General features: G+C 35.1%; 1 pseudogene; it reads right to left on the minus strand.

Moving 5' to 3' along the window:
• Positions 1-2844: 2844 nt before the first annotated feature.
• The window catches only part of LOC118847289, a 34811-nt pseudogene continuing 19451 nt past the window's right edge, over positions 2845-18204 (minus strand).

Consider the following 18204-nt stretch of genomic DNA (forward strand, 5'->3'; position numbering starts at 1 on the left):
TTTCATAATGTTCGCCATCTCTTGTTTGGTCATAAATTCTTCCCTTCTCTATAGATCTGACAGATAAGCTATTCCTTGCTTTCCTAAGTTTTGTAGGTTCTGTCACTCCAGAATAGGTTTAGAGGATTGGTTCAATGTTCTTCCCAAGGGAAGTTGGGGAGAGCTCAGGCAACTTCCTGGCTTTTCTACACCATCGTGGCTCCACTCCTAACCATGTACAACTCTTTAATTCTCCCAGTTTCTTAACGTCAGCTCTTCACAATTCCTCACTTATCAGTTGCCAAAATTGAGCATTTCTGCTTTCACAATATCAGTCAGATCTGACATTTACTATCATTTCGACGATCTTATTTAATGCCCTCATTACCTATCACCTTGTTTAATTTCAATGGCTTCCTAACTGATCTCCCTGATAAAAGTGTCTTACTACTCTGGTCCATACAACACTCTCTTACCAAAGTGGTTCATTTATGGACAGATCTGACAATGTAAGTCCCCTATTCAATAAGCTCCCATGGTTTCCTACTTTTTCTAGAATAAAACATACACCTCTTAAAGCACTTAACCTCTTTTTCCAAACTTAGCATATTTCTAGCCTCACTGTACAATACTCTGTCTTCAATTCTGAAATTCAACTACATCAGCTTTCTCTCTATTCCTCACATACAACATTCCATTTCTGGTCTTTTTGACATGGTCTTGGCCATTCCTAAAATGTACTCCTTCACCTCTATGTCATAGCATTATTTTCTTCCTTCAAGATACAGCCAAAGAACTTTTTTCCTATAAAAAACTTTTAAAAATTCTTCCCTATTATCTTCCCCATTGTATTGTATGTGACTTGAGTAGGAGATTTCATTCATGGTATTGGTATCCTAAATACCTAAAAGCACCTAGAACCTAGAAAAGAGTACTGGGTTTGGACCCATAAATCATGAGTTCAAATCCTACTTTCATCACATACTTTATGTATGACCTTGAGGAAGTCATTTAAACTCTTAGAACCATATTTTCCTCCCTTGTAGAAAGGAAGAGATTGAACTAGTTTCCTATTAATGTCTTTCTCCATCCTAACCTATCATCCTAAATTGTTCTGCCCAATTTTTATGTTTGTTTTTGCTTGAAATGAGGATCTCTACAGAATGTTAGTGATGACATATTTTGACAGCAGTTTATCTTGCAAAAATATACTACAGAAAGTCAGAAAGAACAAATGACAATATATGTGGATCACCAACCTAAGTGATTTTGATAGTATAGAAGAAAAGAGATAATATGGTGGCTAAAAATTGGATGAGAAGAATCAGTGTTCTGAGGACAAACATAATCAAGCTTAGTGACTTGTCTTGCATTGTGATTTTGCTATGCATTTGAATGTGAATATGAATTGGAGTTTGAGTTTGCATTATTGACATTTATTTTCAGATCAGGAACTCTTGTATCAACCTATTCCATTGATTAACATGGTTTATAGTGGGGGAAACAACAATCTATGTTAGCGACAATTACTTATAGAGAATCGACAAGAATTTATCACAGAATGTCTGCTGAATAATTAAATACAAGCCATCTTTGGGTGCCTACTCAAATGTAATTAGTGGAATGCAATTAGCATCTCCTTATAATTTCCAGAATGTAAAATCTTGGCTCATTCTGACCAGTTGCTAGCCAGAATGTGGAAAGAAATGCCTCACATCTCAATTTTTATTTCTTAAAAAGAAGAGTAGGGAAAGAATAAAAAATAAAGTAGCTGAAAATTTGTTTTCCTTCTAGTTGGCTCCTTATTAAATTATTTTCTTTGCATTATATAAAGCAATTATTGTAAAGCTACTTGATAATCAGATAGCATAAGAAAGTAATAAGATCAGTAAGGGGAATAGAGGCTTTATATAAGGACCTCCCCCATAGCTGGCACTGTGGAGACAATTTGCAATTTGGCTTATAAGGCAGGAACAAATCCTGTGTCAGTCAGGCCTTACTGCTACAGTAAACAGAATGATGTGGGAAGGAAGTCAACAGACATACAATAAAATGGAGGAATTTAAAATAAATTTAGAAATGCATTTTATAAAATATTTTCCTTAAGGCAACATGTCATTTATTTCATCTATAATTGTGCTACTGATTTCCAATATATTGTGATTCAAATATACAGGGGGAATATTGAAACCAAGGAAGGCTAAACAGACAAAATATGCAGATTTGAGACACTCATTTGAGAAACTAAAGGCGAAAAAGCATTTGGAAGTAGGGGATGGGGGGAGAAATTTAATTTTTCTCGATTATTTCTTTCATTTCAATAAACTCCAAAAGCTTCCCCCTCTCACTAGGATCAAGAATAAATTCCTTTCTTTAACTATTTAAAGCCCTTCTCAACCTATCTTGCCAGTTTTATTGTATATCACTCTCCCTTTCACACTGTGCCACCCATCTTTAGTGTCTTTATCTGTTTCTCACATGACATTCTGTCTTCCATTTCTATGCTGTTGCTGTTATTCTTCCTCCTCTTCTGCCTCCTGTTCCTCTTTCTTCTCCCTCCTCACCTCTACCTCATGATATCTCTCTTTTCCTGCTAGGGTCAGCTCAAACAACACTTTCTACATTAACCCAACTGGGGATAAAATAGTTTTAACATTTCATTAGTTATCATGATCACGATGGCATGTGATAGAGAAATTAAACCTTGGAAGATAAAGGCTCAAATCTTGTCTTCAATTCTTACTACTTGCATGATCCATGGGAAAATCACTTAACCTCTACGAGGCAATTTTCTAAGACTTAAGGAATTCAATTATTAATGCATAGTGGTCTGTGTCAGTGTGCACTGACAAGATTGTGGGATCATTAACATATCATGTAGCAGTCATATGTAACATCTGAATCCCTCCTACGGGCCAGACCAGGCCTTTCAAAATTCTTTTTACTGACGTCTTTTGTTCTTATATCACAAGTATTTCCAAACATACTTCCTCCTAACAAGCCATATCTTACAATAGTTTAAAAAAATAAAGAAAAATTAGCCATTTAACCTGTCTGACAGTGTCTTCAATATTTCATTTCTAAATGCTCCACCTTTCCATTCAGGTGCATTCATTCTCTCAACTATTCTTGAAGGCCAACCCTGGGAGAACCAGGACTTTAATTTATAAATAGATTTTTAGATCAATATAATCATAAAACCTCAGATAGAATTGATAGGTGATACTGCCTAACCCGTCACTGAACTGTACTATGCTAAAAAATGGTCATCCTTTTCAACTGGAAATTTTCCAGTGATGGACAAATCACTACCTCCTAAGGAATCCCATTTCTATTTTTGGACTGTTCTATTAATATTTTTACTTTTTATCAAGTTATTATCAAGATGAACACTACCTCTTTGCAACTTATATCCATTACCTACCTTAACTAGGCAGATACCAATTGAATCATTCTTAAATATTAAGTACGTGAAAACAGTCGCTCAGTCAACTAGTATTTATTAAGATTCTACTGTGTGCTAAACAATGGGGAAACAAAGAGAGGCAAAACATAGTCCCTGCATTCAAAGAACTCACAGCTTAAGGGGGGAGAGGAAGATATCATGCAAACAAGTATGTGCAAACAAACTGTGCCCAGGATAAACTGTAGATAATCAACAGAAGAAAGGTATTAAGAGGTATCAGAAAAAGCTTCATGGAGGAGGTGGGATTTTAGGTGACACTGGAAGGAAGGCAGGGAATTTAGGAGGCAGAGAGGAGGAGAGACAATTTCAGTCATGGGGGACAACTAGTGAAAATGCCTGGATTTTGGAGATGGAGAGTGATGTTTAAGGAACAGCAAAGGGGCTAGACTTGCTGAACCACAGAGTATCTGGTTAGAGAGGGAGAGGCAAGTAGAGGTGTAAGGTGTAAAAAAAACAAACAAACAAAAAACTAGAAAGGTATAATAAGTCCTGGAGGGCGTTGGATGTCAAACAGAAGAATTAATACACATACAAACACCCATATGTCTGTGTATGTATATGTACAACAAAATAAATGAATGAATTGACATATTTATAAACACATACATGCAACTGATATGTGTGTATTTATTTACTTATTTATTTATCCATCTATTTATTTTATCTGGGAGAACACTGGCAGACTGTTGTCGTCCTCTCTGTTTGAGGCAAGGGGAGACTGTACCAAAGTGATGGCAGTGTCAGAGGAGAGAAAAGGGTGAAGGGTGTTACAAAAGCAGAGATGACATTTTATACCAAAAATATATTTTTCCTCTCAAGTCTAAACATCCTTAGTTTAATCAATAAGTACACATGATATTCTCCAGTCCCTTCATCATCCAGTCACCTTCATTGAATTTATTCCAGTTTTGCAATGTACACTTTAAAATGTGGAGTCCAGAAGCCACTATGATACATTGGATCATACAGGGTCTTTACAGGGTAATATAGAATGGACCTATGATTTCCTTCATTCTAGGTGCTATGCCCATAATAATGATAATAATAATAATAATAATGATAATATTTATTTTAAACTTTTTGCATATACTCTGCCATCTTGATTTTGGATGCCACTGTGCCTATTTTTGAAACCACTATGTCAAACTGTTGGCTCTCACTGATCCTATAGTGAAAAACCCAAGATCCTTTCCATATAAACTCCAAACTCATCATGCATTTGTCATTTTATATTGTATGTAATTGCTTTTTTAAAACTCAAATTCAGCATTTTATAGTAATCCATTTTGTAGTTCATCTCTTTTTTTAGGATTTGACCCTCATTATAACTCATCTAATAGTTTTTGGACCCAACATGTTAATTGGATGTCATATTCAGATTTTCAATGCCTTCATCTGATTCACTGATCAACAAACTTCCTGTGGCTCACTAGAAGAGAACCCCTTCAAGGTTGATATCAGGGGCATAAATAATCAGTCTCTGAGGCTGATCAGACAACCAGTTCTTATCCCATGTCACTATACAACTATTTATCATAACCTCTATCTTGTGTTGTGGTTTGATCCATGATATGATATTAGACTTTATCAAATGTTATTCAGAAATCATAAAATATTATCAGCCTTACCCCCAACAGTCTAGTAATACTGTCAAAAAGGGAATGAGATCCATGCAATTAATGATCATTGCTTCCAATTCTAAGTCAACACACATCTTCCCCATTAATCGTATATTGTAAATATTTGTCAGCAATAAAAGTCAAATTGGCTTGCAATTTAAAGCATCCCATTCTCTACAACTTTTCAAAGAATGAGAGTGACTCATTAACCAAATCTGTCACATCTTTCAGTACTATGAATTATAATATATCTTGGTCTTATGGTTTGGACTCATTGAGAGCAGCTAGCTATTCTATTACTATCTCCTCAGTTATATTGAATTTCAGTTTTCTGTTAAATATTTTTGTTCTATGACTCTCAGTCAACGTGATCATTCTCTTTGGTAAAGACAATCAACAAAAAAGTAGATCTGCCTTCTAGCCATCACCTAAACATCAATCCTATTCTCTCTTTCATCTTCCTCATGCCTCCAAACTATCAATTACTATATATCTTTTAAAAACTTATAATAATCAAAGGAATGCTTACGCAGGCACATCAGTCCTATTAGACAGCACCTCCACAGGGGTCCAGATGTTTTCTTCCTCATCGGACATTTGTTTTTCTATCAGAAATTTATCCATAACAGTTTCCTTAACATTTGGGCTTTGCTTCACCAATGGAACTTTAGGCTACGTAATGTCACAAGACTTTTTATTTAAAAAATCCTATATCATTTTTTTTTCCTCAGAACTTATGAAAGTTTACTTTCTCAAAATTTAGACCATGCATTAAACTATATATATATATATATATATATATATATATATGTTTTTCTTATTTATTGTCATAAGATTTATTAATGAAGTGAACATTTCATCAATTTAATTAAACAAAAATATGACATTTCCTCTATGTTAAAGGAAATATGATCATAACTGATGATAAAATCAATATAACAAAGTCACTTCTTTCAAAGATCTTACAATGCATCATAGGGAAGGCCTGAAATAAGGTAGATGTAGTGGGAGTTGAGAAAAGAAGTGGAAAAAAAATGAAAGGACATGCCTGCTAACTGGATATGTGTGGTAATTAAATAGTTTCCTCTTCTTCTCTTCTTCTCCAACTAGATATTAGGGTCTACTTATTCTGGTTTGTAATTCTCTAAGAAAATATGTATGTTTACTAAGTCATCAAATAGATTTTATAACTGCCTAACAACACCTTACTAAGCTTTGGCTGAGAAAATATCTGAATTTTAATCTATTATCAATTAATAAGCATTGCTTAAGTGCTTATTTACTGAGCTCAGTCCTCAGGATATATAGTATAAAATAAGACACTCTGCCGTCAAGAAAATTACACACTATTGGATACCATCTTCTTAACTAGCTTTACTTTCCAAATTCCTCTTACTTATCCGAAGCTCCAACCATCAATTAGCCGCAATGATGCAAATGTCACAAGAGTTAATATAATCTTCACATTCTTGTTCGGTACTTCATAATATCTATGCAGTACTTCAATATCCCATAAATAAGAACTTTGTAAAAAATAGAGGTTTCTCAAAAATGGAAAAGACTGCCTAGAAACACAGTAAGTTGCCTGTAACTGCAGGTTTTCAACGGTTGCCTGGCTGACCAGAGGCAGAGGATATTACAAAGGCCTGAAAAGGGAGGTTGGACTTGACAACTTGAAGTTACCTTCTGAATATTCTCTGATTCTTGAGTTTTTTTAAAATTCCAAGTCTGTCCATTTTCCATTAGTAGGCATGATGAAAAGCTAAGTAAAGGGGGAGGTTAAATCATTGAGGATTAACTATGGATTTCATTTATCCCTGCTGTTCATGTCCTACATTCACAGAGATAATTGATTCGGATTTATAACTGTGGTAAGGTTCACATCTAACTGAAGATGTCACAATTTCAAAGCAGAAAGCATAGGATAGCGGCTGATTTAGTTGTCTTTTGCCTGATTAATATATACTTAGTTATACCCATATTGATAGAGTGAAATTTAGCCCATGTGTTTATAATAATCCAAATCACTGATAAATCTCCTCCCATGATGAAAGTTTAAATCATCTTAGATTTATGTCTTCTTTGAGAGGAAAAAAATCATAAACAAGGAAAACTCATCCTTCAGCAGGCACAGTAAGTATGTATTTGTATATCTGTGTATATGCTTATGTGTATATGCATACACATTTATATATTTGTATATATATATATATATATGTATATATATATATATATATATATATATATATATACACACACATATAAGCACAACTATCTGTCTGTTTATCTATCTATCTATCTATCTATCTACCTAACGGTTAGGTAGCACAGTGGATAAAGTGCTGGGCCTATAGTCAGGAAGAACTGAGTTCAAATCTGGCCTCAGAAACTTATTAGCTACATGACCCTGGGCAAGTCAATTAACCTTTATTTGCCTCAGTTCCTCATCTGGAAAATGGGAACACACTGGAGAAGGAAATGGCATCTAGCATCTTTGCCAAGAAAACCATATGGACTTTGTCCATGAGGTCACATCAAATCAGACACAAGAAAATAACAAGTCACCCAGATATACATATATACATGTGTGTATGTATATACACATATGCATGTGTATATGTATATACATATATGTATACAGAGAGATAGATAGTTTTATAACTTTGTCTCCCTTTAGTATTCAGGCAAGAAGTATATCAGCTCTTCACAGCCCAGTTATAATCTGATGAACAGAAGTTTTGACCTACTCTGTTTCAAATCTGGGCTGTTCCATTCCTCCTTAGAGGCCCTAACTCTGGAGTTTATGATACTGGTGTCAGATCAGACAGTTGACGGATTTTAGCCTTACTACAGCTCAGAACTCTAGAGGTGAAGAGATCTACTAACCTTAGACTCATGTAAGTAGCAGGGATCAAAGGTATGCACTGTCCTATTCAGCCATAGAGGATACACTACTCTCAAATGATGAGCTAGTTCTGGTAATATGTGCATCCAGCTCATCATCTATGTGCACACCCCTGGAAAGTATACTGCCAAGGTAAATGAACTTATCCACGGTGTTCAACATTTCCTTATTTGCTGTAACCAAATGTTCCATGTATGGATGGTGTGGTGCTGGCTGGTAGAGCACCTCTGTTTTCTTTCTGTTGATTTTCTAAGCCAAAATTAGCATAAGTGGCAGGGAATCAATACATACTCCATTGCATCTCAGCCTCAGATGAATTTGTGAGAGAAAAGATGGATTAGGCTATCTACCAAACTGAAGGTCTACAGAGTTGCGCTGACCTCATTATCATATGCCTGTGAAACCAGTGTCATGCCAGAAAATTGAACTGCTTCCATTTGAATCGTCTTAGGAAGATTCTAAGGATCACCTGGCAAGATAAGGTACTAGACACTGGGGTCTTTTCTCAAACTGAACTGCCAAGTGTTCAAATTCTATTGCTGAGAGTGCTGCTCTGACGGGCTGGCCATGTCGTTCAAATGTCAAACTATTGCCTAAAAGACTATTTTATGGAAAACTGGCACAAGGCAAGTTCTTACATGCAGGTCAGAAGAAGCAATCAAAGAATACTCTCAAGGTCTCTCTGAAGACCTTTGGCATCAGTTATGAGACATGGGAGACACTAGCATGGGACTGTCCCTCATGGTATATTCACATCAAAAAAAAGGTGCTATTCTCTATGAGCAAAGCAGAATTGCAGTGGCTCAAAAGAAACATAAGATGTACACATTTAGAGATATCCCCATCCCAAATGTTCTTATACAAACTATTTGTGCCCAACTTGGAATAGAGGCTTCTGAGCTCTCATTGGTCTGATCAGCCACAGTTGGAAACACTGTACATTGACTTTGGTATCATGATGGCATTTTGGTTCTCTCTGAGTACAAAGAACGATATCCTATAGACAAGCAGCATAGATAATGAGGTTGGAACCACCTGTTAGTAAGATGTTTTTTTGAGTCTTTTGTTCATCTGAGCAGTAATAGTATTATGATATTTTTATTTTAATCTCTTTATAATCTTTTATGATTATCTTTTAAAATGTATTTGTCCAGTTTTATTTTTTTAAGTTTTAAAAAAATTAACCAAACATTTTTGAATACCTTTCATAAATGAACACACTTTAATTCTTTTTTTTCCCTCAAGAGTGCAGGAAACTCTTTAGCAAATTGGGGAAAACAAATAAAACACAACAGATTTCTTTGTCACACTAAAAATTGATTGAATTTTGATGACACTACATTTGCATAATTAAAATAACTTTCCCCTCTTTCAGTTATGAGCAATGATGTCTGGTAGAAAAGAAACCATGTATATGCAATTAAGTCCTCATTGATCATTGAAACTCAGGTGAAGGCTTTTTACTTCCCACCAGCATCTTTAATATATAAACATGTATGTATCTATCTATGTGTATATTTACGTATGTGTCTATATGTCTGTATATATGTGCATATGTGTCTGTGTGTATATATATGTGTTGTATATATATATATATATATATATGTATGTATGTATGCATGTATGTATGTATCTACACTTGATTTAGCTTTGTGCTATAGTTCTGTAAATTTCCTGTGATGTTTCTGAGTGGTATTACAGTACATACTTTTCAGATGACTCATTTCGCTTTGCTGTGAGCATCTGCTCAAATTACCAGGAGGGCATTAAATAAAAGCGAGCATGTGTGCATCTTTAAGATATTAAGAATGACCAGCTGTTTTATATTCTCAGAACCTATTCAATAATAAAAGGCTACCACACAGCTTACAGGTAATGGAGGAAAGAAGGCTTAATACCATTGCTCAGCAGTCTTGGTGCTTTCCAAGGCATGCTAGTGACTGCTGGCCCAGCATGTGGGCATGTCTAGGGCCAAAATCCATGTCTAGGAAGACAAAACAATTCAGAAGTCCTCCTAAAATACACCCTTTAGAATATAAAGTATTTAGTTGTTCATTGAAATATAATTCTAAATAAACAGTATCTAAGCTCCATTTTTTTCTTTCATAATATTTTATCAATTATCCTGAATGAATACAGATAACCCCTTGTTGTAATGTAGGGAAAGAGCATTAATGCTTTTCTCTTATCCTATGCTGATTGGTTATGAGTACATAAAAAGAAGCCCTTCCCCTAAATCATTTAAAGATGTTTCTTTTTTCTCAACTTCTCTTATTAAAGCAAATTCTAATTAGGTCACCTAATCAATGCACTAAAATAATATTAAATATTCTCGGCATTGCACCAGCTGATATAAAAGATATCAAGAGATTTAACATACAAGTCCCTGCCTTCAAGTAACTTTCAATCTTGTATGAGAGAAAGATTTACACATTCAAACATAAATAACTATCAACAAAGACAAGGCAACTGGGGAATGAGTAGGAGTGTTCCAAGATACCTAAGGAGACTAATAATTGATAAAGAAAGACTGAACTCATAGAAAGAAGAGAACCCTGGGATGGGTTAGTGCAGGAAGGTTTACAGTTCATAAAGATAATCACCTACATCAGGGGACAAAAGTGCTTCCAGATGACAGGGTGCCTGATATTTACTAAGTGTTTAATAAATGTTTGTTGATGGATAATGAATGAATGAAAGAATAGACTAAAATTTCTGGCATTCTAGAATGGGAAGCAAATTAAGTCAATTGAAGGAAGAGTCCAGAACAATAACATCAGCAGAGTGGGTGGGATATTCATGATAATATTAATAATAGCTATCATTCATATAGTGCTTTGTTAGCAAAATGCTATGTATACTTATATGTGTGTATACATCTATATATGCATATATGTATATAAAACACATGCACATATATGCATATACACAATACACATATACATATACACAAAGTATATATGCATACATGTACACATATATACATACATATGCACATGTATACATATGTTAGTAATTTGGAACTAAAGTTCTTTGTAGAAGTTATCCTGATCCTAAAGTTATACACATGTGTGTGTATGTATACTCATTTGATTCTCAAAGTAAGGTAGTGCTATTATAAACCTCATTTTACAGATACAGAAACTGAAGTATAGAAGTGCCTTGCCCAGATCACACAGCAAATAAGTATCTGAGGCAGGATTCTGACTCAGGTGATCTGACTCCAAGTCCTACATTCTATCCACAGTGACCCCTCTCCCTCTTGCCTTCTCAATCAGTCAACAAGTATTTAAGAAGCCATGTCCTGTGCTAAGCACTAATAATAAAAAATATGTGCAAAATGATACAAAGTGTTTGCATAAATGTCTCTGATTTCAAGGGATTTATATTCTAATAGGGGAGGAAAACTGTATATGTATATGCACGTGTGTACACACATGCATACATATATATATGAATTTGCATATCTGTAATTTTCATACATATATTTATGCACACATGAATACATGCACATACACAAGCCACAAACAAGCAAACACAAAATAACCTGAAGAGTTGTATAAGCTGCTGCTTGAGGTGAATTTTGTAAGAATTACAGGATTCCATGAGGGCCAGATGAGGAGAGAGAACATTAATGACATGAATATGAGCCCAGCAAGAGCAAAAAAATGGAAAATGAGATGTGGTGTGCAGTTCATAAGACAAAAAGAAAGCAAGTCAGACATTTTATCTAGAAGAGAGTATGTGAAGTAGACTAAGAACTAGGAAGATTTAAAAAAAAATTCCCTCAGTCCTGCTATGAGACATGAGGTCCTTGATATACATATCTTATGAGGGAAGAATTTATATTTCCCAAGATATTGGTACTTGATACCAATCCCCATCTGTACTGCCCTATTTACAACTCTGAATGATAATAAGTTTGCCATTCTTTTTTTTTTTCCTTTTTGCTGCTTTAATTTTTGAGATCTCAGTCTTAACCAATGAAATGATACTTTAATTGGAGTGTGTATGGAAACTACTTTTCACTTCTCAAACATTACATTTAATTTAACATTGTTTGTGAAATGCTACAGAATATCTTCAAAGATAACAGGAATATATCTGAATTCCTCAAATTGATTTGATTTTTTTGTTGGGGCAAAGGCAAGGCAATTGGGATTAAGTGACTTGCCCAAGGTCACACAGCTAGTGTGTGTCAAGTGTCTGAGGCTGGATTTGATTTCAGGTCCTCCTGACTCCAGGGTCAGTGCTCTATTAAACTGATTTAATTTAAAAAAAATAAAAGTCAGTTTCTGGAAGAGGGAATTTCTGTCTTATGTAAAGCGCAAAAAAGTTAATAAGGCAACTCCAAGATTAACTTCAGAATGACAACCTTAATTTGACATAGGGTCAATGTACTAGAAAGAATGCAAAGAGTCATCAATCTACTGTATTTCACTGCATAATCGTCACCACTGCATAATCATAGCACCCTGTTTTTTCAGTCCAAAAATTAGTTTATAATCCTTCATCACATAATCGTTGTATGGTATAATTCTGTTAGCCATACGGCTTAAAAGGTAGACAGAGCAGCAATGTATTTACCAGTTGCATATGGAGACCCATTTATCTCTCCTGAGGGGAAAGTAGAATGCTTAGCACAAGTGCATTGTCAATATTCAATTTTAACATATATTCATGAGTATTCCGTGCATCCTCATCTTGCACCAAAGAAAGTTTAGTAATAAGTGACTTTTAAGTAATACCAACATAGTCGGAAAACAAATTCACATAATGGTCATACCTTACATTTTCAAAAAAAATTGGCATAAAATCCATAATTATGCATTGAAATATGGTAAATTTTATTCAGATGGTAGACAATTCTTTCTGCCTACATCTGCTGTGAATAATGAACCTTTTTTTCTTACCAGCAATGTAATGTATTACCCACATCAACACAAGCTTCCACCTAGGTCAGATGACTGCTTACGTGACACCAATCCAACCTGCAAGTATCTAGTAGATTTCTTAAACTACCTGATCTGATCTCTCTGTCTCTTGCACTGTCTTTATCTCTGTCTCTCTATCTCTGTTTCTCTTTTTCTCTGTGTATAAAAATTGTAGCTATCTGAATATCTAGATATTGATATAGTTTTCCCCACATTCTTCCTCAGATTATAAATATGCAACGTATACATAGTATATGAAATAAATTTATGTATGCATGCGCACATATGAATATAGTATATATACATGTACATACTTCTATTATATATAATATGTGTATGTTTGTGTTGTGTGTGTATTTGTGTGGGTGTATATACATATATATGTATATATATGTATACACACATATATATGTATGTATATATACATATATGTGTATGTGTGTATATATCTATATCTATTTATGTATATCTTTATAAGGGATTATTCCTTCTGCAGCATAGGGGTTAGGGACATCCACTTGTACCCCTCTGCACTCTCCACTACCACCAACCCCAGGATCTGGACAATTTGTGTAAAATTTTTTGGTCCTTCCTTTATATCAGAGAAAAAGTCTGATTTTTTTCTTTTATGGAGCATTTATAGTCCCTTGTTATAAAATTTGGATTGATATACAAAACCATACATACATTTTATGCATTTCTGAGTTGCTAAACTTTTTCTGTGTTGTCTGTTGGCCTTTATAAATGCTTGTTCAAACTATCCCAAAATTCCCATTTAATTTCTTATGCCAATCCATGATATATCGAAACTGTGATGAGAAAAGTCATGATGTGAGAGGAATAACTGTATACACACACACAAACATACATACCCCTCAGACACTTACTACCTCTATAACCCTGGGCAAGTCACTTAACCCTTTTTCCCTCAATTCCTCATCTGTGAAATGAGCAGAAAAAGGAAATGGTAAACCATCCCATTATTTTTGCCAAGAAAACCCCAAATGGGGTCATAAAGAGTTGGACATGACTGAAACAAACAAAAAATACATACACATACGCAATTTTGTTTTTCTTCAGCCATCTTTGACTCTTCATGACCCAATTTGAGTGTTTCTTGGCAATGATACTGAAGCTATTTGCTATTCCTTCTCGAGCTCATTTTACAGATAAGAAACTGAGGCAAACAGAGTGATGTGACTTATCCAGGATATCTGAGGTCAGATTGGAACTCATAAAGATGATTCCAAGCCCAGTACTAGATCCACTCTGCCACCTAGCTACCCCTCCAGCCCAACACACATTTACCCTTATTCTTCTTCCAAATTTTCAGATATATCCTTTTTCTTTGAAATGAAAGAGTTGGGAGAGGAAATATTGTGACCCAGATGAGAGAAAGAGAAAAAGCTATCAGATTAGATGCTATGTGGTTTGTCTCAGCTTTTGCAGCAAGAATATCAACATATTGACCCAACTAATGGAAACTGCCTCTGAATAGCTCACAGGAAAGACTGTAGAAGCTTGGCCAATTAAAAAAAAACAGACATAAAATTACATGCTTCTGTCAACTGCCTTTCATTCTTTACATTCTGGGATTAGATCAAGCAGGCGGTCATCCAGATTCCAGGCCCGTTGGGTGTTGTGCCTCAAACTTTTAACATGCTCTTTTGTTAGATGTTAATGTGGCTAGCCTTTCCCTTCCTCTTTATATCTCTTTGCTATTACCCTACACAATACCTCTAAGTGAACAATAATGCATGGACTAGAAATATGAATTCCCTTACCAGTCCTACTACTCCCAAAATCTGTTTTTTATTAGTAATTTAGAGCTAATGTTCTTTGCAGAAGTTCTCCTGGTCCAGAGGCTTTTCACACCTGCCACACCATGCCAAAGTTTCTTAAGAAGGCTACTAACTTCATTTTGTTATAAAACTCCCAGGCCTCAAAACTGTTTCTCTAATGACTTAAAAATGATTTTTTAAAAATTAAATTAAATTAAATACATATTTCACTTTCATGTCAGATCTGTACTATTAAAATAACTTGCTGAAAGTCCCTATCTTCTAGGCAGCCAAACTCTGGCTGTGTTTTTCTCAGTCCTTTCACTTGGTGAAATGAAAAGTTTGAACTTTAAGGTCTTCTCCAGTTCTAAATCTATGTGTACAAAAAACAAACAAGCAAATAAACAAACAAAACAAATAAGTAAACAAATAAAATAAAAAATTTTTTTTTACCAAAAATGATGATTTTATTTTCATTAAGTGTGCTGACCTGAATAATATTCATATCTGGATGAAGTTTCATTGATCTATAAATCTTTAAATGACTTGGTGTTTGGTCTCTTTCTTTGTAACCTGAAAATATTTAAGAAAGTTAGTTCTCAGAGTTAGTATTTGCCAGAAAAAAAGAAAAAACTTCTTAAACTCTGGTGAATTTCATCAAATGACTTGTTGAGGGAAATAACTTGGAAGTTAATACAAATTAATTGTACTAAAATGAGATTTTGAAATATATTTTTGAGCATCATCAAGATGAAACATGAATAACATGGAATGAAGCAGGAGTAGAAGCCTCATCAGGCTCTGAGACTTTCATTGTGTGTTGCTGATGCACATGAAACTTCAAAATCATTCAGTAGTCATGACATGAGCAAGGGTGAGAGAATATGCGTATACTTCTCAATCGATGAGACAAGAAAGAACATCCTCTGTGTAAAGCCAAATCGCAACAGGAATATGGGGTCTGACAGAATGCTATTAGAAAGAAATATTCATTTTCTCACTAATTCTAGGGAATACACAACAGGTTAATACAGTAATTAAGATCACATTAATCTTGAAGGAAGAATTAAGTGAGTGCATAGAGGAAGTTAGGTGGTGCAGTGAGTAGAACACTGGGTCTAGAATCAGGAAGACTTGAATTTAAATTCTGTGTATGCCACTTAATGGTTGCCTGCTTTAGTTTCTTCATCTGTGAAATGGGGATAAATAATAATAGTACCTGCCTCCATTTTTAAAGAGCTTTACAAACAAGTGTTATATAAATGCAAGATATTCATCAGGGGGAAGATAGCTTTTTACATGGGTAGACAGAAAAAAATTTTAAAAAGATCATATGTTTCTAGATTTAAAGGTCTTTAGAAGCAAACTCATCTCATCCTCTAATTTTATAGATGAAGGAACAGAGGTTCAGAGAAGTCAAATTATTTGTACAATGTTTTTCAGGAAGTAAGTAGCAAAGCCTTAGGTTAAAGCTAGATGGTCTGACTCCAAATACAGTGGTCATTCTACACTCTCTTACAGATTGAGAAACAGATAGAAAGACAGACAGGTCAGATAGATAGACAGACAGATGGATGGATGGACGGACGGACAGACAGGCAGGCAGATGGACAGACAGACAGACAGATCGACAGCCAGATAGATAGATAGATAGATAGATAGATAGATAGATAGATACATAGATACATAGATACATAGATACGTAGATGGATAAATAGATGGATAGATAGAGTGACAGATACTATTCTCTTAATCCTGGCATTTGCAAAGAGGTGATCACAAGGGAAGGACTAAACATTAATTCATCAATACTACAGAAAAAAACCTAAAATATGACTTTGATTAGTCAGTAGCATCATCTTTGTTTAAAAGAAATTGTTGAACAAAGTGACAATTAAATACCTATTTTGTTGAGTTAAATGTAAGGAATAAAAGACCCATCCAGTATAGCAAAAATGGAGTCTAAATGTGTATTAGAGAGTGGTGAAGCCAAGATGGCAGAGTAGAGGAGGCTACAATCTAGCTGAGCTCTCTCAGCATTCCCCACCAAACAAATTTAAAATAATACGTCAAATTGAATTGTGGAGTGGAAGAGAAAACAAAAGGCCATGGTGAGGCATTCCCAGCCTAAGACAAGTTAGGAGTTTGGCAAGGGAGTTCAGTGACACTGGGATGGGGGATGGATAACCTCAGCAGTGGTCCTTGGAGGTGGCTGCAGCAGCATCAGGTGCTGTCACCTCAGATATGAGAAGGGGATCAGACAACTGATCAGAAAGAGATTACAGGGGATCCTTTGCTGGCACTGGGTGCAGAATCTAGAGCTGGTTGACAAGTCTCTTGCCCATAGCTCTGGGCCATAATTCCAGGGCATAGGGGAGTGTTTATGGTCAGTCGCAAGGAAGCAGGGACCTGGGTCACAATCCCAGGTCTTAGAAGAGCTCTACTATTTGTGATTGCAAGGGAACAGGGGACTTTGCTGGGTGAAGATCAGAGTGCAGACCAGGAAAGCAGTGGCAACACCTCTCCTTGAATCACACCACATTGGAAGCAACAAAAACTTGCAGACTTCGAGAAGTAGCTGTGAAATCTATAGCATGAAAGAGCCTAAAGTTTGGGACTGTGCCACCCTACTTCCAGATGAGCAGAACCCAACTTTCACATAAAATTCAAAGTCAAGAAATAGTCTGAAAAAAATGAGCAAACAAGGACAAAAAGAACTCGACCATAAAACATTACTATGGTGGCAGGAAAGACCAAGACACAAACTCAAAGAAAGGCAAAGATGTGATTACAGCTACAACCAAAGCCTCAAAGAAAAACGAAATTTGGACACAACCCAAGCAAAAATTCCTGGAAGAAGAAAGAAGTGATGTTACATGAATTGATATAAAGTGAATAGAACCAGGAAAAACATTCTTTATAAGGATGACAACATGGTCAGGAAATAACATTGAATTACTTAAGAATTCTAATAAATTAAATGACCAATCATGACTGCAGAAGAGCTCTAATCACAGGTTTTACCCACCTCTTGACAGAAAGATGGTGGACTCAATGCAGAAAGGGTCATAGCTTTTTTGAACGAGACAGATTTGTGGGTTTATCTTGTTTGACTATGCTTATTTGTTAAAGACTCACCCCCTCTAAGTTTTTAATGGGGGCAGGGGTTGGATGGGGAGATGGGGATAACTGTATGCAAAAAAAGGCATTGAAACTTTTTTTAAGGAACAGAAAATAGTTCAGAAAGAAGAACAGATGAGTAGGATCATTTTAAAAGTAATCTGTTTTATAATTTTGAAAGAGTTTTAAGGAAAGCAGTTTATAATGGAAATGTATGTATTCATATAAAGTAATTTACTGCATGTGTATTTTTCAGTATAGAGGAAATTTTTTTCAGTACTCAAATTCAAACACATATTTCCCTTCCCTTGAACTCATTATAAAAATGTTTCCATCTTGCCAATTCTACTAATTCTTTTCTCCAGTCAAATCAGCAGCTTTAGTTTTATTATACAGTGAG

The sequence above is a fragment of the Trichosurus vulpecula genome, chromosome 4 (genome assembly GCF_011100635.1).
Source record: "Trichosurus vulpecula isolate mTriVul1 chromosome 4, mTriVul1.pri, whole genome shotgun sequence".
NCBI lineage: Eukaryota > Metazoa > Chordata > Mammalia > Diprotodontia > Phalangeridae > Trichosurus > Trichosurus vulpecula.